Consider the following 25,386-nt stretch of genomic DNA (forward strand, 5'->3'; position numbering starts at 1 on the left):
GCAGGGCAACGGTCATATGTTTCTTCTAAGCGTTCGTAAAATATATCTTTGGTCTGTTCGTCCAGATGTTATAGCCTCCGACTAACTACGAATCCGCAGCCAAACTCATGCTTTACGTCATGGCAGCTATAATACAGTGCGTCACCTTTAGGTGTTGTTGTGACGCCTTTCCCAATCCATCGCATTTCCTGTACGGCAGTAATATCGGCCTTGTACTTTTCAAGTACGTCTGCCAATGCGAACACTGCGAACATTCCAGGTGCAGATTCGCAGATCATGGTCCTTAAAACGTTTGCGGGGTTCGTCAACTTTAGAGAGGTTTTTTTTGAAATTTTGCCTGTAAGGGCGAAGATCATTTTTAATGACTTTTTATCACTTTTCTCGTTTAGAGTTAAGCTTGATGATCGGAAATTATTTGCAAGTGAAAAAGGAAAGCCAAGGACTCGAACCTACATAGTCGCCAACTTACGTTACCTGGTTTCATTGGTGGTAAAGCAAATCTTCGGACGTATCGACTATGTAATGGCTTCTCTGTCCTAGAACTTATCGTTTTTATACCCTCAGCATTTATGCTAACGAGGGTATATACACTTTCATACGACCAAAAATGTGCCTCATCGAAATAATGGTTTTAGACCCCAAGTATGTTTGGACGAAATGTGTTTCAGACAATTTGGAGTCGATTGAGCAATGTCCGTCCGTCTGTCTGTCTGGCTGGAGCGCACGATAACTCTCGATTTTGGCTTTCGTAATATTTTTCCCAAACTTAGTTCAAGTTCGAAGATGGGCTTTATCGGTCCACTCCTTCCGGTACCTCCCCCACAAAGCATCGAAAATGTTCGGAAAATTTGTGCGCACGATAACTCTTGAAGGGAGTAACCGATTTGGTCCACACTTTGCCCATCGTAGAATGTGTTACAGACTTAGATAATGATTCAATATAGACTCAATCGGTCCACTCCTTCGGGTACCTCCCACACAAATTTCGGAAAAGTTCAGTTTAGGGCCACCTCTCGAATCGCTCTCATTTTTGTTTTAGCAACTTGTATTCACTGCCCTCCATACGACGGTACAAGTTTCATTAGGGGCAAGTCCATACTTCCTGAGAAAATAACCTGAAAGTTGCAAAAAAAACCCTATGACACCGTGTGAGGTGGTTGGAGCGCAATATAACTCTCGAACGGAGCTGCCGATTCGGTCCAACGTTTGGCCTTAGTAATATTTTGTTCAAACATAGTTTAAGTTCGAAGATAAGCCATATCGGTCCACTCCTTCAGGTACCTCCCCCACAAAAGTTCAAAAATGTTCGGAAAAATTGTTCGTACGGTAATTCTTGAAGGGAGTGACCGAATTGGTCCATACTTTACAAATCCTAATATATCTTCCTGATATAGATCAGGTTCAAAAATGGACTACATTTGTCTACTCCATCCGGTACCTTCCACACAAAATGTCGGATAAGTTCACTTTAAGACCTGATATCGAATCACTTTGATTTCTGTTGAAGCAACTTGCATTAGCTGCCTCAAATACGAAGGTAAAAGTTTTTCAGGGGCAAGTCCATACTTCTTGAGCAAACCCCATAGACACCATATGTAGTGGCTGGAGATCCACTTCCATAATGGTCAATGTCGATCCATTCCTTTTAGTATCTCCTCCGCAAAACTTTTGATTTTTAATCCTTATCAAAATATTTGTCGGTTCAAACGCCCAAAATTTTTAAAACCACCTAAATACGTTTTTTTTTTGGAAAAAAATTGTTTCAATATACACAGGCTGAGGGTATATCTCTGTCGGCAAAGCCGACTGATACTTTTTTACTTGTTCAAATGCAAATGTGTTTTGTACATTTACGCGGATACTTTTTTTTTTTTTGAAATTTTGCCTGTAAGGGCGAAGATCATTTTTAATGATTTTTTATTAATTTTCTCGTTTAGAGTTAAGCTTGATGATCGGAAATGATTTGCAAGTGAAAAAGGAAAGAGGTTTGTTTTTCTTTTCTTTCGTTTTTTCATAGAAGGCTGTTTTTTCTAGTCTAAACCGACGCCCAAACCCAAGTTTTTAACGTTGTTATGGGTGAACGTGCGGCACATGTTAGCTCACTACCTTTAACGGGTGTTAATGGCAGTTCCCCAGGTGACACCACGGGGAGGTCAGTGTCCACTTGAGATGAAAGAGGGACCAAGATAAATCCTGGGCTTTGCCATGTTAAAACCGGTCAGGACCGTTCCTTGGTATCTTCCATCCCCTACGTATCTGGCTACCTCCTTGCAAAAAATGGTCTATGTAGATATTTAATTTTTTGTGTAATAATTTTTTTAATTTGGGAAGTCAAATTTCAATCGGCATTTTAAAACGCATTTTTTCTCGAAATTGATTATTTGCAAATGTGACACTCTTTGAGTAAATGGGCGATATGTATGTACGTTTACAAATATTTAATCTTACGAATCCTAAAAATCAATTTTTTTATATTAACCTTAAATTTCATGAAAACTTTGCTTCACCACCTTCCTCTAATAACAAAATCCTCATTTTCCATTGAATTATATTATCTGCTTCTTAACAAGAGATTGTGAATCTCTTTATTTTCCATGAAAAGTAATTTTTCTCCTCTACACAATTTTCATAACAATTTGCGCTTCGATTTTGAACAATCTTTGAACACTTAACGAAATATTTTTTTGTTTCTAAACTAAACAACTAAAGTGGCATTAATGTAAAAATATTTTGTAGCTAAGTGAAGAAGATGATGATTATGGCATGGTTTCAATGGCCCTTAGAGCGTTTTTTTTTTCATAACGCTGCTGTATTATTTACTCTTTACTCTATTTCCCTTTTGCCTTTGCTCCTTTCTAATACATGACATTTTGAAAATACCGCATTATCTTGAAACTGAATCTTCATATTTGAATAATGTCTCGTTTAAAATCTGCACACAATAATTTGCATAATTTGTTTTTTTTTATTTCTTCGTTATTATTTCTTTCGTTGATTTATATTCTCCAATGCTTTGTGAATGAAAAGAAAAGGAAATCATAAAAAAGGTTTACGACGGTTTAAATGTTGATGAACAGATAACGTCTCTGTTTTATTTATTTTTTGTTTATAAACATCTGGGAGCAATTAAATTCAAGTTGAGGTAGGATGAGAAAGGATTTGCTTAAAATAATTCTTCTTGTTTGAACTAACCCTTGTCTTTTGCTAACCTTTACATTCACTTTCGGAAAAGTAATTCTGCTCGATTTTACATGTATTGAATGCATTGTTTATTATAATTTGGTATTGAAGCCCTGCCAAATGTAAATTAGTGAAGAAAGCGAAACATCACAGAAATTAAAATTAATCGCTATTGTCTTCAACACACTCTGATATCCTTGATATTGAACCGAAGTATTTTAAAAACTCACTTTCAATGTTATTCTTATGAAAAATGTATTCTTATTTATTTTTTGTGTGTTTAAATGTGGTAATTCAATTCGGTAATTCATGAAATCCGAACAGAAAAGCACACTTAAACATACTTGTTTTCATTGTCAAGGCGTCTTTTTCACAGCACATGATTAATACAAAAGTCATTTTCAGTTCAGTTATTCAAAGTAGGAAAATATAAATCTTCTTTTGGTAGATTTAAATATGCCATTCACACAAGTACCTTATCCATTGATGGCATGGCAAGCTTTATAACATTAATGACGAAATGAAAATGTCTACTGAAATATGAAGCTGAGAAGAAGAAGTTGAAGATAAAATCAATTCTTGTGAATCATTAAACGCAAGGTTATACATTTATAATTTCACAGAAAATATGAAATCTTAAAAATGAATTTGAATCGCCTATATAAGGTCAGAAAATGTATCAAAAAATGTCTTGAATCGGGCGCCACCTTTATATGGGGGCTATATCAAAGTGTAAACCTATGTTGAGAATTTTTGGTGGAGAAGTTTTGTGACAACTTGGAACATCAAATGTCCAATAACAGGTAGTTCATTAAAACAGCAGTTAAATATAAAAACATGGGCCTATGTTAAAATTTTTGGTGGATATATGTTGATAGATATATGGGTAACGTAGGAGATGGAAGATACCAAGGAACGGTCCTGACCGGTTTTAGCACGGCAAAGCCCAGGATTTATCTTGGTTCCTCTTTCATCTCAAGTGGACACTGATCTCCCCGTGGTGTCACCTGGGGAACTGCCTTTAAAACCCGCTAAAGGTAGTGACCTAACATGTGCCGCGCGTTCACCCATAAGAACGTTAAAAACTTGGGTTTGGGCGTCAGGCTAGTAACCCTCCCCTAGAAAAAAACATCCTACTATGAAAAAACGAAAGAAAAGAAAAACAAACCCTCTTTATAGAGAAGGTGCAGTCTTCGCATTGGCAGACGTACTTTAAAAGTACAAGACCGATATTACTGCCATACAGGAAATACGATGGATTGGGAAAGGCGTCACAACAACACCTAAACGTGACGCACTGTATTATAGCTGCCATGGCGTAAAGCATGAGTTTGGTTGCGGATTCGTAGTTAGTCGGAGGCTAAAACATCTGGTATCAAGCTTCACCCCAGTGAATGAAAGACTTGCTGCAATTCGAATAAAAGCTAAATTCTTCAACATCAGTTTTATTTGCGCTCATGCTCCCACTGAAGAAAAGGACAAACTGAGCAAAGATATATTTTAGGAGCGCTTAGAAGAATCATATGACTGTTGCCCTGCCCATGACATAAAAATCATTCTAGGCGATTTTAATGCCAAAATTGGAAAGGAGAATATCTTTGGCCCAACAGTCGGGAAATTCAGTCTCCACAGTGAAACATCTGACAATGTTATGAGGCTGATAGACCTTGCAGCTGCAAAAAACATGGTAGTTAGCAGTACCAAATTGATCATGTTGTGATAGATGAAAGACATTCATCGAGCGTGTTGGATGTACGATCGTTCCGAGGCGCAAACATAGACTCGGACCACTACCTTGTTGCAGCAAAGGTACGTTCCAGATTAAACGTAGCCAACAAAGTTCGAGCAGACACAACACGGAAGTTGGACACCGGTAAGCTGCAATCACATCAGATACCCACAGCATATTCCACTCAACTGGCCCAACTGCTAAAGCACTCCTCGTCCCAATAACATGTCAAGACAATGGAAAAACATTGCCCACTCCATGCAAACAGCCGCAAAATCAGTACTTGGATACCAGAGACCTCCACCAATGAATCCATGGTATGACCAGGAGTGTCGTGCTGCTACCTAAGAGAAAAATGCTGCATATAAGGCTACTTTACAATCAGTAACAACGCGTAGCGCACGAGAGAGATAGAGGGAGAAAAGGAGAGAGGAGAAACGTCTTTTCCGCAGGAAAAAGAGAGAAATGTAAAAGTGGGAGTGTGAAAAAATCAATATGTACAGGAGCCAGAATACAGTCCGAAAATTCTACCAAAAGTGAAACATCTAGTCTGGTAACAGATACAGATAGCGTGCTCAGCATATGGAAGGAACATTTCTCCAATCTGCTGGTATCCAATAGTAGCGAAGACGATGATACCACAGATCCAATCCCAGAAGATGGTATAGAATGTATACCGCCCGGCCCAGATGAGGTAAAAACAACAATCAACCGGCTGAAGAATAATAAAGCAGCAGGAGCCAATGGCTTACCAGCCGAGCTGTTTAAAACCGGAGGCGACGCGGTGATAAGGCGTATGCATCAGCTTGTTAACACCATCTGGCAGGAATAACGCGTACCCGACGATTGGAACCTGAGCATCCTATGTCCCGTCCACAAGAAAGGAGATAAGACTGTATGCTCCAAATATAGGGACATAAGTCTTCTCCCTATTGCCTATAAGATAGTGTCAGGGATATTGTGCGAACGACTAAAGCCAATGGTCAACGAAATAATTGGACCATACCAATGTGGCTTTAGACCTGGCAAGTCCACCATTGACCAGATATTTACCCTGCGGCAAATCCTAGAAAAGACCCAAGAGATGCAGATCGACACATATCACCTTTTTGTCGATTATAAAGCAGCCTTCGACAGCCCACTACGTTCAAAGGTATTCCAGGCCATGTCTGAATTTGGTACCCCGCAAAGTTCATTCGGCTTTGTAAAATGACTTTAACTGACACGAGATCCTCAGTTAAAATAGGAAAGAACCTCTCCGAAGAATTTTGTACCAAAAGAGGTTTCAGGCAAGGAGACAGCCTCTCGTCTGATCTCTTTAACATCTTGCTGGAAAAGGTTATTCGAGAGGCAAACGTCAAAAGAAATGGCACAATTTACACCAATCGCCACATGTTACTTGCTTATGCTGATGACATAGACATCATGGGACGATCAGTAAAGGAAGTAACTGATACCTTTAGGAAGGTCGAAGCAGAATCTGCGAAAGTGGGTCTGGCGGTAAACGGCGAAAAGACCAAATTAATGGTGTCGACGCGCAAACGTTCATAGAACTCGGACCAACTGTGGAAGTTGGTAGCTATAATTTTGAGGTAGTTAAAGACTTCGTCTACCTCGGCACTGCCATAAACACAACAAAAACATCAGTTGTGAAATTAGAAGAAGAATTTTATTGGCCAACAGATGCTACTATGGTTTAAGTAAGCAATTTAAAAACAACTCCACATCTCGTCAAACAAAAATAACACTATACAAAACGCTGATACTACCCGTGTTAATGTATGGCTCCGAAGCATGGGTAATTGCGCAAGCAGATAAGGCAGTGCTTGGTGTGTTTGAGAGGAAAATTCTTCGAAAGATCTACAGGCCGATTTGCGTTGACGATGAATATCGACGTCATATGAACCACGAGCTATATCAGCTATACAAAGACATGAATATAGTTAAACGTATCGAGATGCAACTATTGCGTTGGCTAGGCCATATCATAAGAATGAGCCATAATGAACCAGCTAAAAAGGCGTAGGAATACATGCCACATGGCGGTGCACGCAGAATTGGCAGGCCAAAGAATAGATGGCGCAAACAAGTTGATGAAGAGATGAAAGGCCGCGGTATTCCAGAAAGCAAAGCGATAAACAGAGAGAATTGGAGATCTTTTCTTAGTTCGGTCTATGGAACAAATGTTCTGTAATGGCCAACTAAGGAAGTAAGTAACATTTTGTGACCTTTGGGAACTTCAAACGTGAAATTACAGGAAGTTTGTTAAAAAAATTTCGCTAAAACCCTCAAAACACCCAAAATCGAAAGGTACCGTTATATGGGGGCTATACCAAAACATGGACCAATGTTGATGACTTTTAGTAAAGAAGTTTCTTGCCCACTGAGAACCTCAAATATCAAATTACAGCTAGATCGGTTAAAAATTTAGCTAAAATCTTGAAAATTCCGAAAACATGGAACTATTTTTCCAATTTTTTCTGGAGAAGTGTTGTGACCACTAGGAACCACAAATGTCTAGTTGGGTGAAAAATTTTAGCTAAAATCCGCCAATGTAGGCTATTTTAAAGTGTCTGCAAATTTTTGTTGAAAAGTTTTGAAACTGAAGGTTCCCAAATGTCAGATTACGGGTAGTTCTTTCAAACAATGTTGCTAAGACCCTCAAAATGAGGAAAATCGGGAATTACCGTTACATAGGGGCTATACCAAAACATGGCTCTATGTTGACGATTTTTACCGAAGAAGTTTCGTCACCACTACGAACCTCAAATGTCAAATTACAGCTAGCTCGATTAAAAATGTTACTAAAATCCTCAAAATACCGAAAATTCGGATGCAGCGTTATATAGGGACTATAGTATTAATTTTTAATTAATTTCTCGTTGGAAATCGAGCTGACCACAGAGAGACTCAAATATGAAATAACAGATAGTTCGGTTAAAAATTCTAGCTAAAACCCTAAAAAGACTTAAATCGGGAGGTACCGTTATATGGAAGCTATACCAAAGTGTGAACCTCTCTTGAAAGATTTTAGTGAAAAAGTTTTATAGATGCGTCAAACAAATTACGGTAGGCCCCTCAAATGCCGAAAATCGACCAGGTAGAACTTCAAATAGCACATTACAGGTAGCTCAAATCCCAAAACCCTTAAAATACCCAACATCCGGCTGTACCGTTATGTGGGGACTATATCAAAACATGGACATATGTTAATGATTTTTTGTGGAGAAATTTCGCAACCACTGAGAATCTCAAATTTTAAATTACAGCTAGTTCGGTTAAAAATTGTAGGTAAAGCCCTCAAAATACCGATAATCGTGAGGTACCTTTATATGGGGGTTATACCAGTACATGGACCTGTGTTGACATTTTTGGTGGAGAAGTGTTGTGTCAACTATTTGTTTTTTTTATTTATTTATGAGGGCTATACCAACGTGTGGATGTTGAAAATGTTTGCTAGATCACTAAGAACGTTAACTGTCAAATTACAGCTAGTTTTGTTAAAAATTTCAGCTAAAATACTCAAAATACCGAAGGTACCGTTATATGGGGTATACTTGACCTGCCTATGGCAAAAATACACTCTGGTGCAAAAATATAGCGTTCTAGTTCACTTATTATGGTGGAGGTTGCAAAAATATAAATAATGTTGACCACTTAACACAAATGAAAACGCAATTATACCCATGGGACATGGGTTTTCATACGGCAAATTCCAGCGCGGCTGTGGGTCTACCCCACTCGAACACTTTATGTCTATTGTGTTGATTCTAGATTATGTAATACTTTAAGGTTGAAAGGGAGGTAGGGAGTCACTTTTTGTTGATGCAGTTATAAGCTTCTAGACGGAGGTTTTGGAATATTTAGCGAAGGTATTCGTTTGGTTCTGATTAGAATGTTACGTGTGCAAGTCCATACTTCCAGAGGTAATGACACAAAAGTTCAATTAAAACCTACCAGTGCTAACAGTGCGTATACGTGTTGACAACAAATATACGACTTCAGGGATTAGACAAACATACAGGAGACTTGCTCAATGGTGGTACTAAAAAATATTTGACTCAAGGAGGTATGGAGTATAACAGCTTAGAGACCGACTTAGGAAAGTAGGAAAGTATCAGTCTGGTGTACCGACAGAGATATACCGCCAGCCTTGGGCCTAAAGAAAAGAAGCGAACAGATTTGAAACCAGAATGTTTTCCTTAACCTCTATACCAAAAATCGTAGATGCGCTCGCAAAAAAATTTTTTAATTTTTTTTAAATGGAATTGTAAAGAAAATTTGGTTTTTACCATATACCCTCTTTAGCCTAAAGGGTATAAAATTGCTCCGAAATGCATTCCATCTTCTTGATTTGTTCTAATTTCATCATAACTTTTTGGTTAAAATTTCATAAATGACCACTTTGTATGTATTTATATTGTACTAGTGGACCCGGCGAACTTCGTCTCGCAGTCATTAAAGGTGCATTGAAGTTGATTATTTGCCTTTCAATTCATTTATTGTCATGGCTATTGCGATACGAATTTGAAATGAAATTACTTAAATTCGAAAACATTTTATATTTGTTGTTATAATTAACATTTCGAAATATTCTTCGAGACCGTATAAAGTATATATTGTTGATCAGCATAAAACTCTTATTCGATATAGCCTGTTGAAATCAAGAAACAGCTCGCAGAGTTTTTATTTTGTTACAGAATTTTATATTACTCCTAGGGTGTTGATATAACCCATTTTCAAGGTTATATTGATCCATGTTTTGATATAGCCGTCATAGAACTCCGCCTCCCGATTTTAGGTGTTTTTAAAAGTTTTAGTCACATTTTCTCACCGAACTGGCTCAAAAATTTCGTATTAAGTCTTCTTTGGAGCAACATAATGTTTTCCCTTAAAATTTTCAGTATAGATCCACGTTTTGAGCCCTTAAAAGGTACCTCCCTATTTTCAGTATTTCGAAGATTTTAGTCACATTATCCTACCGATATGACTGAAGTTTGGTATCTAGTATTATATATGGGTAATAATTCATACCGAGAATTGTAAGTATAGGTAGTGTACTCTTTAATATAGGTCCCATAGAGGAGGTACATTCGATTTTGAAGCTTTTGGCAAACATTATTCATTCTAATACCCTCCACCATAAGATGTTTGCCATTCCGTCCATTCATTCATTACAACACTACTTTTTGTCCGAGAAGAAAGTATATACATTAGGGCTATAACCAAAAAAAAAAAAAAACACGCCAGTACCATGTGCGGAATATTGTCCTAATAACGAAAACGCGTGTTTTAGTTCGATTCGGTGAAAAAAGTTTCCGCACCGACTACGGTTATTAAAGCACTTATGATATTTTTTCTATTTAAAAATTTAAATTTGCTTTGTTTGAAGAATATTTATATAAAACAAATACATGCAAAGTTAGAAAAACAGTCTGTAACTTTCGCGAATTCGTTGCAAATGACCACATATTCTCATTTCCGATAGGTACAATAAATATAAACAAAAAATTCGCGGTTTTATAACTAAAAACAAAAATTTCAATATTGTCAAATGCTCTGAAATATCGCGATTCGATAACAAATTGGTCCAGAATGGTTGGATATTGATTTTAAATTACATTAAAACGCTTAATTAATTATTACGGAAAAACGTATATGTCATTATAACAAATAAAATTAAATAATGCATTACTGAACTTCAATGCATTTGGTGCAGAAACTTTTTTCGCGATAGAGAAAAAATGACACCGTATTTAATAGTAGTTTTTCATGCTCTACACGGCTATGCGGTGGTATTTTTTATATTTTCATAAAAGGTAAAACCCTAATATACACATTTATAATATTGATCAGCATACATTTCTAATTCGATTTAACTATGTTCGTCTGTCGGTGTGATGACATGAACATCACAACGAATTAAATTTTATTTAGTCATTTGTAGTAATCCTAAGATAATTTTCTAACTGAATTAGCTTTAATCTCACATCTAAAGTTTTCAGTGGTCAGAAAACTCCAAGAAAATTTTTTGGCATACATACATCCCCATTTCGGTATACCCCAAACATAGCAGTACATCCTTATCTAATTTGCCATTTAAGGAGGCTAGTGTTTAAAAAACTTATCGGCAAAAATTTTAGACATTGGTCCATATTTTCTTCTGGCAGAAAGTGCAGTAATTTGGTATTTTGGGTTGTCAGATTGGAAGGTACAACCATGCCGGACGATGTGATTTTTTTTTTAAAGATTTTTCTCCTGTATTGACGGTAACTTGGTATTTCGGATTCTCAATGGGCAGAAAACCTCGACACAGAAAATGATCAATATAGGTTCATATTTTTGTATATATCCCAATTGAAAGAACCTCCAATTTTTATGACCGCGGGTCGTCCAAATGGAATGAACATAACATGGTATTTCGGATTCAGAATGCGTAGAAAAAATTGATGTTTCATTCGTATTAAACCTGGTTTAAAAGAAAGTTAGCAGTTAGCATATTCCACGGCTCCAGGGAATAAGCTGTAGAGTTTAATATTTTCAAAATCGAACAGAAACTTATTGTTCCGTATAAAAAATTCGGCCCAGCCGAACTTGCTTCTTTTGGTACTTCCTGTTAGATTTTCAAAAATAACAATCCAGAGAATGGTAACATCAATTGAAACTGCTAATAACCTCTTAAAATTAAGACCAAACTTATGTTTTTTAAATTATTTTTCGCAATTAATTGGCACAAATAATTTTTTGAATAAAATGAAAACTGACATTTATTAAATTAAATAAAACAATTTTATAGAAGTTTTAAAAATTGGCATAAAGATTTTTTAAAAAGTCAATAGCATGTGGTACATACACCATTTTCGCCAAAAAAAACTGTAAAAAAAGTGACACGATATACTCCGAACGCAAAAGCTCGAGAGAAATGTGTGGAAAAATTGACATGCTTCAAAAAATATTTTTGCAAAATTTTCGCAAATTTTCGCGATTTTTTTAGGTTTTATCCTTTTCTGCCATGAGACCATTCCGAATTGGTGCGAATTTTCGAAATCTGTTCAGCCGTTCTTGAGTTATAAGCGTAGTAACTAACATCATTCTTTTTTATATACATAAGACTAGCGGACCCCGTCTGCTTCGCCGAAGCGTTTTTTAAATAAATCACGATTCAAGTTGACATTTTATGTGTTTTTTATGTATTCACGATTTTGCTTGGAAACCGCAAGATATCATAAAAGTCAATCTTGTAGAGAATTTTCATAGCTACAACATTTTCTTCAGTCCCATTTCGTAAGGACTTGCGGTTTCCAAGCAAAATTGTGAAGACCTAAAATACCCTTAAAAGGTGAACTTGTATCGCGATGTATTTAAAAAGCGCTCCGGCGATTTGTTTAGTTTTTGATTTTTCTCATCTTTGAACATTGTAGTTTCAAAGTTCGCAAAAACTTCCCAGGTGTAAGCACCTTCCATTTAAATTTAAACGGTATCTCCCGATGTTTGGTATTCAAATCTCGCACACATTATTGAGTTAATGCTATTACACACTTATTTCTGCACAGAATTAGAGATATAGATCCACGTTTTAGTATAGCCCCTGCCTGTAAAACGGTACCTCTCGGTTTTCGGCTGAAACCTGGTTCCAATATAATTTATGGTGGAGGGTATGCAAAGTTCGGCCCGGCCGATCTTAATGCCTTTTTCACTTGTTATTTGCAACCATTATATTTTCACTTCTTACCAGTTGATGGATCATGCATTTTGACATTTATATCGTAACCGTCTTCACCTTCCCAAAACCAAATTGGATATTGCAAGGCATCGTAACAGAGATGAAGCTCAGAAACGCGTTAAAGTTGATCATCTCTGCGTTGAATAACAATATATCTTTGGAGAAATCGTTCCCCGAAAATTACAACTGCCACTTCATCGATAGTAGGTGCATTAAATCTTCGTTCATGTTGTCCAACCGAAGTTTTATCAGCGCTAATAACAATCCTATGGTCATCAGATGGCATTCTATTCAATGCCGTTTTAAACAACCTAACTAATGCATTGTGTTCATGAAATAGATCTTGCAATTCTGAAACTATTTGTCTTTTGATATTTGGAGAGATTGTTACATTGAACGTTGGCATGAAATTTTCCTCCCTAATGATATTTGTCGCGCCGAAAGAAGACATTTGAAAACAGGAATTATACGACTGAATATTCTTAAGGAAATGTCTTGATTCTGATGTTGCTCCGGATACTAACGTTCGTAGTGGCTCTGGTGGTGGATTCAAGGCAGGCAATCTCACTTTACCATTTACACAACATAATCCCGGTGCTTCAGTTTTGAACTTAAGTACGCTACAAAGTTCACAAAGGACATTCATCGTTCCAATGGGAACATCCGGAAGCGAGCTGTAATCAATCGTACTATCGTAATTGAATGCAGCACGATTCAACTCCAATCTGACACGCCTTTGTCTACGCACTCGTTATGAGCGTTGGCCTGACCGATTACGTATCATTCTTTCTCTATCTTCAATATTGTGTACTTGTCGCTGATCTTCATTCAATCGAGAACGTGATCGTGCAACTCGTTCTCGTGTTGATTGAGTTTGTTTGTTGCAAGTTGTTCATCGCTTTGTGATGTTCTTGCAGCAGCTGTCAATCTCGCACTATTCGTACGTCGACTAATGTTGTGATTTCTACTTCGTCTCGGCATTCTATGAAGATGTGTATTTGTTCAGTTGTTGCTCACAATAAAAGTATTTCAATGACACAATAAAATTGAAATACATGTACTCCAATGAATGTTTTCCAAATACGGTTTGCGTATAAAAATACAAAGTTAAAACTTTGTGGTCGGGTATAAACTCGGAAATAAGTACGTAAAGCTGGAGACACAACCCCACCATTGTCTCGCAAATTAATTTTTAGACTATTACATCGTTATTATTATTATACCCTATACCACAATGTGGAAAAGGGTATTATAAGTTTGTTTTGGTAAAAATTCATGTAACACCGCGAAATATTCGTCGGAGACCCCCAATGTGGTATACCAATCTTCATATCTCGACGAGATAAAGCGATTTTGAGATGTGTGTCCGTCCGTCCGTCCGTCCGTCTGTCCATTATAAATTGTAAACACGCTCCAGGCCGCAATTATGGACCGATCGTCACGTAATTTTGTATGGATGTCGGCTTTAGATCAGAATAGATCCCTATTCTTATTGGTGATGATCGCGAAATATTTAGCGGGTGAAATGGACCAAAAACATAATATTTATCCAATTTTCTAGCGGCTCTGTAGGTCTCAAAAATAGTCCGATCAACGCGTAATTTTAAATAAGGTAAGAGTATATCACAAAGGAGAAGCTTGCAATTTGAGATGGCGATCGGATAATATTTAGAGGGTTAAATGGACCAAAACTTTTGTGTGAAAATTGTGAAAATTTTTAATATACAGCTTATATCTTAATTCCTGGAAGTGACATTCCGGACAAGTGAGATATACTTGAAAGTGGAACGCTTGACCTTTCAATTGATGTCAATTATGTTGGTGTGCATGATCAGATAACAGAGTTGCAGCCTAATATATTCCGTTATTTGTTTGTAGTGTAATAATAAACTCGCTAAAAGTCGCAATTATACATCAATAGTCACGAAATTTTGCACCGGGTAAGAGTATAGGTCGAAAAAGATGCCTACAATTTTTAATGATGATCTGATATTCTTTAGCGGGTCAAATGGACCATTACTTTTGTATGAAAAATATAAAATTTTATTTATGGTCGATATTTTAATCCCTTGAGGACATATATATTTCGCAAAGTAGCCTACATATGGGAAAAAACTTTCCTCTGATGTAAATTGCAATAAAGTGTTTGCTAGATAACGGGCCTACTGCCTAATATATAATGGGTTCTGTGTAGAGAACCACATTTTTATCCCATGCTACATATTGTCTCTCCGAAAGTTTATGTAACACCACGAAATATGTGTCCTAGACCTCTTATTTGGTATGCCAAAATTCATATCTCGACGAGATAAAGCGATTTAGCGATGTGTGTCCGTCCATTAAAAATTGTAAACAAGCTTAAGACCGCAATTATGGACCGATTGTAACGAATTTTTTAAGGAGGTTGGGTTCGGGCCAGAATAGAAATGATTAGTTTTGCTGATGATCGTGAAATGTTCGGGGAATGAAATGGACCAAAAACAAAATTATAACCAGTTTTGTAGCGGCTCTATAGGTCAAAATAATAACCCGCAAAATTTTAAGCAAAGTTATGAAGTTATGATGATTGAGAAGCGTACAAACCAACGTGAAGATCAGATAACACTTAGCGGGTTAAATGGACTGAAACTTTTTTGTGAAATTGGTAAAAACTTCAATAACGTAGCGGTTAAACAACGGAAGTAGTAGTACTACATAAGTGGGTTTCATTACATTTTAGTTTGTGTGAACTAAATTTTCTTTTCCTGCTACAAAAATGTCTTTGTCATGCTAGGTAACTTTTTGGTTTTGGTCATAAGTATTATACATTACATCTCTGATATTTGATAATTAAATTTTCACAATCATTGAAAATAAGTTCCGTGGAGAGCGATTGTCCAGGGATAGTGGTATAGGGTATCCCATGGTCGGCTCCGTCCGACTATAGACTTTTCTTACTTGTTTTTTTTTTGCAAATATTAAGTTTCTTTCAAAAATAGGGCGGAGGACCTCTGCTCACCCCGCCACCTCTCAAATTCAAAGAAATTTGTGACCTATTACGTGACTTTGTGCATTTACTATCTGCCTTTATAGCCATCTCCTTCAGCGTGCTTCCTATTACATTTTCCACAAAATATCATGTAGAAAATGATAACACCAATTTAATTTCAATAAAAGTGGCCATACATAGCGTGTTTAATGCATAAAATACATTAAATTGGCCGAAAATTAATATGGGAGCCATATTCTATCTGAACCCATTTCAGTATACGTTGGCACACTTTTTTCTATACCAAATTCCGTTACATATTCAAAATTTTATTGAATCAAATACTTGAAATCGGTCGAAAATATATATGGGAGCTATATCCAAATCTGAACCGATTTCATTACAATATGACATACTTATTTCTACACCAAATTCTGGCACACATTCCAAGTTTCATTGAAAATGCAACATACATAGCGTGTTTGATGTATCAAATCGGCCAAAAATATATATGGGAGCTATCTCGAGATCTGAGTCGATTTTAATATAATTTGGCATTCTTATTTCTAAATTATTTTCCGCCACACATACAATTTTGTGTTCGTAGATATCCGCATACAACTGTTAAATTTTGGAGATACCTCCGATCCCGACGCTATATCTCCAGATCAATGTGGAATTTCAGAGATTTATGTAGCCAATGTTACGTTCAGGCGATACAGCAATATTCTCTGAAAATCTTTCTTCAAAATATATTTTTGCAAATTTTCGCGATATCTCAAAAATAAAATACATCAGATCCTTCCTTGGATAAGTACGAACATTTTGAGACAATATTCTCTGACAATCTTTCCTCAAAATATATTTTTGCAGTTTTTTGCGGATTTTTAGCGATATCTCAAAAATAAAGTACGTCAGATCCTTCCTAGGATAAATACGAAAATTTTAAGACAATATTCACTGACAATATTTCTTCAAAATATATTTTTGCAAATTGTCGCGTATTTTTCGCGATATCTAAAAAATAAAATACGTCAGATCCTTCCTTGGATAAATACGAACATTTTAAGATTCACGTACGAACGTCATTTGAGTTTTATATAATAGATATATATAGATGTCTTTTTTCTTTCTTAAAATAATAAAGAGTGAAGAAAAAATTATATACGAGGGCGGTTCGGAAACTCAATAATCTCAATATAATCTCCTGAAACTTCAATACACTTAGTCCAACGCTTTTCTAGCAATTCTATCCCTTGATTAAAATTGTTTTCCTCAAGATCTTCAAAATAGTGGTTTACAACTGTAATTGCATCTTCATTTGAGGTAAAAAGCTTGCCAGCAAAGGAATTTTTTTAGATTTGGGAACAAGTAAAAGTCACTGGGAGCTAAATCAGGAGAATAAGGTGGGTGGTCAAGCAACTCGTGCTTTAATTCGTTGATTTTAGCCATTGTTAAAACACTCTTGTGCGCTGGTGCGTTGTCTTGATGAAAAATTATTTTTTTGTGTTGTAAGCCAGGACGTTTTTCTCGAATTTGTACATTTAATTGATCCAAAAGGTTGCAATAGTACTCTGAATTTATTGTTTTACCCTTTGCAGATAGTCAATCAATAAAATACCTTTGAAGTCCAAAAAACCGTTGTCATAACCTTACCAGCCGATTGAATTGTTTTTGCCTTCTTTGGGCACTTCCTCCAGCTTCAGTCCATTGTTTGGATTGTTCTTTTGTCTCTGGAGTATAGTGGTGGATCCATGTCTCATCAACAGTTATGAAACTACGCTTAAAATCCATTTTATATCGCTTAAAACGATCCAAACAAGCCTGAGAAATGTTCATTCTTATGCCTTTTTGATCGACTGTTAACAAATGCGGCACCCATCTTGCAGAAAGCTTTTTCATCTGTAGTTCTTCATGCAAAATTAAATGGACTCGATCATTTGAGATGCCCATGTTATTAGCAATTTCACGCACTTTTATTCGTCGATCATTTAATACCATATCATGCACTTTGGCTACAATTTCTGTTGTTGTTGCTGTTTTTAAACGTCCACTACGTGGTTCATCTTCAAGGTTTGTACGACCACGTTTAAATTCAGCAACCCAATTTTTTACTGTTGCATATGAAGGAGCACTTTCACCTAACACATTCACCATATCATTATGAATTTCTTGTCCCGATAAGCCTTTTTTATGTAAATATTTAATGACAGCACGCATTTCTAATTTTTTCCATTGTAAAAAAATTGCGGATGCGTCTTTTTTGAACACCTGTTTCTATATGAAGGAGTTGCCAGATCGAAACAAAATTTAACATGTGTTCATAACAGAGATGGAAGTTTCCAAAACACTTCACTTTTTTCTGTTTATACCGCGCTTTTTGTGCTAGGCTAAGAAGTTTCCGAACTGCCCTCGTATTTTTAAAAAGTCCATGACATAGCTGTCAGAGTTGCCAGCTGTTGTACCAAAATTTTGGCATTCATTTTTTTATTTTTGGCCAATGGGTGGATCCACTGTGCGTTTACATATTTGAAGTGTCTCATTAGGATGCTTTGCCCCAATTTATATCAATACATCTTTCTTTTCTTAAAATAATAAAGAGCGAAGAAAAAATTATATAAGTGCAGTCAATTTAATTTTTGTTAATCTTTAATTGGAACTGACAATTTTGTGGTACAAAAGCAGTGTTTACTCGTTCATTATGAAAGACAAAGCAGTATTTAAGAATGGGTAATACTTTTAACTGTGAAAGGTTAATTTTCGTAATACGGCGCAGTTGTATATCCATTAGGGCAGCCCAAAAGCCAAAAGTTTTTTTTTTTTTTTTTTTTTTGAAAAGAGAGTCCACTAAATATTTTCCATTTGATCCAAAAACCTTATATATACAATTTTATGGCGATCCGTTAACGTTAACCCGTGCCATCAGAGGTATCTTTGTTGCCATAGTAATTTGTATGGGGCCAAAGTCCCCGAAAATTCTCTAAAATTCGCATTTATGGTCCAATCGATGATAAATTTTTACCAGTTAATTGTTGTGATAAAAAACGAATCCTAAAAAAAGAAAGCAAAGGCTGTAGTCGGACAGGGCCGACCATACGATACCCTACACCACTACCCTGCGAATAAGCTTTCAGCAAATCAAAATTCCTTTTGGACAAATAAAGTTATTGTAAGAAATAACTTTGTGGAGTCTGCCACCTTATCACATCAAGTTTTAATAACAATATAATAATTGTTCCACAAACATCCCAGAAGGGACTGGGAATGCACCACCTCAATATCCCACTGAAATGGGGGACATTTTGTATTAAGTTTTCGTTGAGGGTATAAAAATTTCCACCCATAGAATGGTACCTCTCGATTTTCGGCATTTTGAAGGTTGTGGCCTCAATATCCTACCGAAATGGCTGAAATGTTGTATTTTCGACTTGAAATTTTGAAGGTTATGGTCTCAATATTATTGGTATTAAGTCTTCGTTGCGGGTACTAAATTTTCCACCTGAAATTTTCGGTATATATCTAGGCCTTCAGATAGCTCCCCATTTTCGACATTTTGAAGGTTGTCTTAATTTTAAACAGAAACAAGTAAGAAAGTATCAGTCAGCTGAGCCGACAGAGATATACCCTCAGCCACGTAGGTTTTTTAGCTGTTGGGAAAATTTTCCAGGATGGAAAGGGCCGCAAAAAACTACATGTTGCAACAAAATTCAGAATGATCCAAGACGAGTGCATTTTTTCTAAACTTTGGGTAGGTTGTACCCATAGGAGTGATCCGATGTAGTACATATTCGGACCTAATACAAATTTGTAGGAAATATTTATTTTCTTTCAGACTATATAATTAAATATGTTGTACTTAATTTTCTGAATTTAAATATATTACAATTTTACTTTTCAATTTACAAAGTTTGAGCTAAATCGATTTCACTCTTAAAGGGTTATTTTACACATTAGCCAGTTTAGGTGGTGCCGGTAGGATTTTCTGGACCTTTTTGGGTCATTATCGCAGGAAGTATGGACTTTCCCACGAAAGAAAATTACAACGTCGTAACAGGGGCCGCAAGTGCAACCTGCTGCGTCTCAAATTAATAAGATCAGAGAGGAGTTGTTAAACTATACTTTTTCCAAATTTTGTGTGGGAGGTACTCAAATGAGATATAGTCCATATTAGAACTCGATCTATGCCTGAAAGTAATATTACCGATATCAAAGTTTGGCTCAATTCGGTTATTCCCTCCTAGAGTTATCATGCCCACAATCTTGGCGAAAAATTTTGAACCTTTGTGGTGGAGGTACCGGAAGGAGTAGACCGATATGGTCTATCTTCGAATTTAAACTAAGTTTGGACAAAATTTTAAAAGACCCAAAATTTTAACCAAATATGTTGATCCGTTCGAGAGTTATCGTGCACTCCAACTACGACACATAGTATTATATGGGTTGTTTGCAGTTTTCGTGCTGATTTCTGAGGATATATGGACTTGCTCCTGAAAAAAATTATATCGTCGTAATGAGGGTAGTGAATACAAGTGGCTGCAACAAAAATCAAAGCGATTAGAGAGCAGGAGGATGTACCAATAGGGTCCATATTGGAACCCCATCTATGTCTGGTAGAAATGTCACGATGTGCAAAGCATGGACTAATTCGGTTACTCCCTGCAAGAGTTATCGTGCGGACAATTTTTCCGAACATTTTTGAACTTTTGTGGGGGAGGTACCTGAAGGAGTGGACCGATATGGACCATCTTCGAACTTAAATCAAATCTGGACAAAATATTTCGATACCCAAAATTTGAACCGAATCGATTGATCCGTTCGAGAGTTATCGTGCGCACCAGCCAGACAGACAGACGGACGGACATTGCTAGATCGACTCAAAATTGTCTGAAACGGATATCGTACAAACATACTTGGGGTCTAAAACCATTATTTCGATGAGGCACATTTTTGGCCGTATCAAAGTGTTAATACCCTCTTTAGCCTAAAGGCTGAGGGTATAAAAATGGTAATTATGTCGTTTCCCATTAGTTGAGTTCTCAAGTTTGTGAAAGCCTGGCAGTGATAGTGTTCCAACGTTTTGTTGTCCTCGCCACATGTCCTGCTTTCACTATTCTCTGCACAGCCTATCCTGTGCAGATGCGCTTGTAGTCCTAGATGCCCTGTAAGGACACCAATCAGTCTACTGATATCCTTTTTACTCATCACTAGGAGGTCACTTGTTTTGTCCTGGTCTGGGTTTCCCCATGGGATTTTTGTAGTTTTTCCCTTTTCCTGGTTCTTCCATAGGGATACATGAGCATTCTTTGCCCAAGCTTTTAGTTCTATACGCGCCGCCTTTAAAGGTTTGGCATTGTCTAGACTTACTGTAGGTAGCTCTCTGGCATGTTTTGCTAAGGAGTTTGCTACTTCGTTTCCCTATGTGTCCTGGTACCCATATAATGTTTACCGAGCCATAATGGGAATAGTCGTTAATTGAATTTTTACACTCTAAGACAGTTTTCAATATTGTTGCCTTACTTGTTATAGCTCTAATTGCTGCTTTACTATCCGTAAGGATGTTAGCTGTGAGTGGTCTTGTATTTGTTTTAAACCAGTTCAGACATTCTGTGATCGCTCGGATTTCGGCCTGGAGGATCGTGTTATGATCCGGCAGCCGAATGGAGATCCTCGTTTCTGTGTCTACGATATAAAGACCCAGTCCCGTTCTCCCTCCTAACACAGCCCCGTCCGTAAAACCGCAGCTTCCAGCCGGAATCTGTGCTAGGGTTCCATCGATCCACATATCTCTGTCCGGTATAAGAACTTCACACATAGCTACTTCACTTGATTCTGGTATCTGGTCCGATACTATTTGATTTATAGATTCACCCGCAGTGAACCGTAATATGCATTGGTGGTATGTTTGGTGGTCTCTTTCGATCCACTCGCTCATCGCTTTCAGTCTTATAGCCGCGATGGCTGCTTCGTACCTTACCTGTATTTCTATCGGGTGGACAAATAGAATTGTCTCTAAAGCCCTAGTTGGTGTAGTCCTCATCGCCACGCTAATGCATAGGCAGCACATTCTTTGGACTCTTTGCAATGTTTCCACATTGTATTTGTTGTCCATAGCTCTCCACCATACAACAGATGCATAAGTAAGAATCGGTCTTATTACGCTTCTGTATAGCCAGTGTATCATATTAGGTTTAAAACCCCATTTTGAGCCTATAGCCCTTCTACAAGTTGACCAACATCTGTGTGCTTTGGCAGCCCTTTCCTGAATATGGTCTTTCCATTTGAGTTTCCAATCTAGAATTATCCCCAGATATTTAACTGATGGAGATATAGTTAATGTCTTATTCAGGAAAACTGGTTCCTTTTCGGAGCCCAATTTCGTTTTCCTAGTGAAAAGACATAACTCTGTTTTTTTTCGGGTTAACATTAAGACCTCTTGGTCTAGCCCAGTTGTAAGCTATATTTAGAGTCTCTTCGGCTCTCCTACAAAGTAGATTTGGATTCTTTCCCTTTAGAAGTATTATAACGTCGTCTGCATAACAGACTGGTTCAAATCCCTCCTCGGTTAAGGACCTTAGTAGACTATTTATGGTAGTGACCCACAGAAGCGGCGGTAAAATCCCCCCTGTGGCGTTCCCTGCCCTACTTTGTCTCTTCTTGTTACCTAATGTAGCGCGCAGCTTATCCATCTGTTCCTTAGCATGTCGTCTATCCAGTTCCTCAGCGTTCTGTCTACACGAAATTCGTCTAAGGAGTGGATCAGCGTTTTCGTGCTGACGTTGTTGAAAGCACCTTCTATGTCGATGGAAACTGCGAGTGTGTACATCTTCATTTCGAAGGTCCTCTCTATGTGGTGTACTCGTACTACCTCATGTAATGCGGTTTCCACTGATCTACCTTTCACGTATGCATGTTGTTTATATTTCAACTTGTCCCTAATGGGATGTTTGTGGAACAATTATATATTATACATTTCTAATAAATATTCTTAAATTTGAAAATTGGCGCTGTTTAGCACCTTCTGCTACATCTTTAAATTTTGGACAATTGGACAAGTAATACGCTAGAGTTCCACGCAATTTGCAAAAACTGGGAATTTCTCTGTCATGATAGAGACAATTTGTAGCATGGGAGGAAGATGTTATTCTCTTCACAAAACTCATTATATATTAGGCAGTAGGCATATTATTGCAATTTTCATCAGAGGAAATGTCATTAGTTATTTTTTCACATATAAGCGCCTTTGCTGGTTTATGCCCTCCAGGAATTCAAATATGGACCAAAAATAAAATATTTTTATTTTTCATATAAAAGTAATGGTCAATTTCACCCGCTAAATAATATCAGATCATCATCCAAAATTTTAGACATATTCTTCGACCTAAACCCTTACCTCACGCAAAATTTCGTGACTATTGAGCTATAATTGCGACCTCTAGTGTGCTTATGATTACACTACAAGCAAAAAACTGGATATATTAGGCTGTAACTCTGTTTTCTGACCGCGTAAATCAACATAATTGGCATCAATGAAAAGGGCAAGAGTTGGCTTTCCAAATATTATTTACGTGGACGGAATGTGTCTTAAAGGAATAAAGATATAACCGGTATATTAAAAATTTTCACACAAAAGTTGTTGTCCATTTAACCCTCTATACATTATCCGATCACCATCTCACACTGCAAGCATCTTCTAGTGATATGCTGTTACCTTGTTCGAATTTTCGAGGCGTTCTAGCTATTATTGCGACCAACAGAGCAGCTACAAAATCGGATAAAAATTATGTTTTTGGTCCATTTCACCCGCTAAATATTTCACGATCATCACCAATAAGAATAAGTGTCAATTCTAGTCTGACCCCGACCTCCATGCAAAATTTCATGACGATCGGTTCATAATTGTGGCCTGGAGTTTGATTACAATTTATAATAGACAGACGGACAGACACACATCTCAAAATCGCTTTATCTCGCCGAGGTATAAATATTGGAATACCATATTGGGGGTCTCCGACGAATATTTCGCGGTGTTACATGAATTTTTTGCAAAACAACCTTATAATACACTTTCCACATAGTGGTGTAGGGTATAATTATGAAAATCCTCCGCAACGCACCAAGAATGTTGGCCTTGGTAGGGGTTTCACCAAACTCTGCTGTATTCTCAGCACTTCTCGTAATATATTTTAACTATCCTCGATAATCAGAGCGAACCATTTGTTAATCATTGTTGTTGTTCTATTGATTATTTTTATTGGTCCACTCCTTGAAGGATGTGATCATAAATTTGCCGTTGGCCACTTTCTCGATAGTCTTTGGCTGACATAGCATAAGTCGGTGGCGATTATTTTCCAGCCTCCACGGAAATCTTCCTCTCCGGAAGGTAAGGGATTTCATTGCGGAGTCTCCAGTCTATTCAGAAGATTCAGTGATCTGGCTTAACCACTCCATGTCCGAGCTCACTTTGTCGGCCTCTGCCTCGGGACAGTCTCCTCCGCGTGAATCCTGTCAAGGCGTACTCGGAACATTTGAAGTTGGAAACTTGTTTGCTCTTCTATAGCTTAAAGTTTTTCTGTTCTTTGGGAGAAAATTCTCTTCTCTGTTTCCGTGGAATTCGCTCACTTAATCCATCATCTTGTGAAGATCTTCTGTAGTAGAGAATTTCACAACGGTTGTGTCTGTTTCGCTTTTGCTGTCAGATAGGGAAACACAGTTGCTACCTGTCTCTAATGATTGGGCCCAGACTAAACTCTCCCGTGATATATTCTCCAGATCACGGGTCCCCTCAGGAACTGGGTGCTCTAGAAAGTGCACCGTAACTTTATCTTCATTTTTACCTTCTTCCATTGCTGCTTTTGGTTTTAGGGCAACACCCCATAGTCAGTTTTTTGCCCGCGGGAAACTCGAAAGTATCCAGATCTCCAAGGAATCATACTACCCCATTTCAAAGCAGGTCATATCTCAAGTTAGTTTCATGGTTCTAAGCAGAGTGGTATGAACACACACTTCCATCCATTCATTTCCTTCCACCATCCGCAACTTTGTTGAAAATGTTCAGGTTAGGTGTATTCAAGACATACACCCACCGCATACATACACGCCTTGAAGGGCCAAGTAAAATTATTCTTTATTAAATCCACCCCTTGAAAGGCCAATTAAAAATATTCTTTAAATTTTTGGGCTAATTTATCGGTAAATTGTACGGTCGTAACTAGGCCCGTATATACAAGTTAGTTCACACGTTCCTCCGCCTGAAAATCGTGTTATGATCAATCTATCATCCTAAGGTGTATACCAATTTACATGTCTTTAGAAGCTCTTGTTGGTGCTTTAAACAACTTAAATTTTCGGCAAGCGTTTTTAATTTATTCCATAACCTCAATCATGGGTGACGTAGGGGATGGAAGATACCAAGCAACGGTCCAGACCGGTTTTAACATGGCAAAGCCCAGGATTTATCTTGGTCCCTCTTTCATTTCAAGTGGACACTGACCTCCCCGTGGTGTCACCTGGGGAACTGCCTTTAACACCCGTTAAAGGTAGTGAGCTAACATGTGCCGCGCGTTCACCCATAAGAACGTTAAAAACTTGGGTTTGGGCGTCGGGTTAGTAACCCTCCCCTAGAAAAAACAGCATACTATGAAAAAACGAAAGAAAAGAAAAACAATCCCCTCTAAAGTTGACGAACCCCGCAAACGTTTTAAGGACCATGATCTGCGAATCTGCACCTGGAATATTCGCACTCTTTATAGAGAAGGTGCAGTCTTCGCATTGGCAGACGTACTTGAA

This window comes from Musca autumnalis, unplaced genomic scaffold (assembly GCF_047663935.1).
Source record: "Musca autumnalis isolate F117 unplaced genomic scaffold, ASM4766393v1 scaffold_3, whole genome shotgun sequence".
Taxonomy (NCBI): Eukaryota; Metazoa; Arthropoda; class Insecta; order Diptera; family Muscidae; genus Musca; species Musca autumnalis.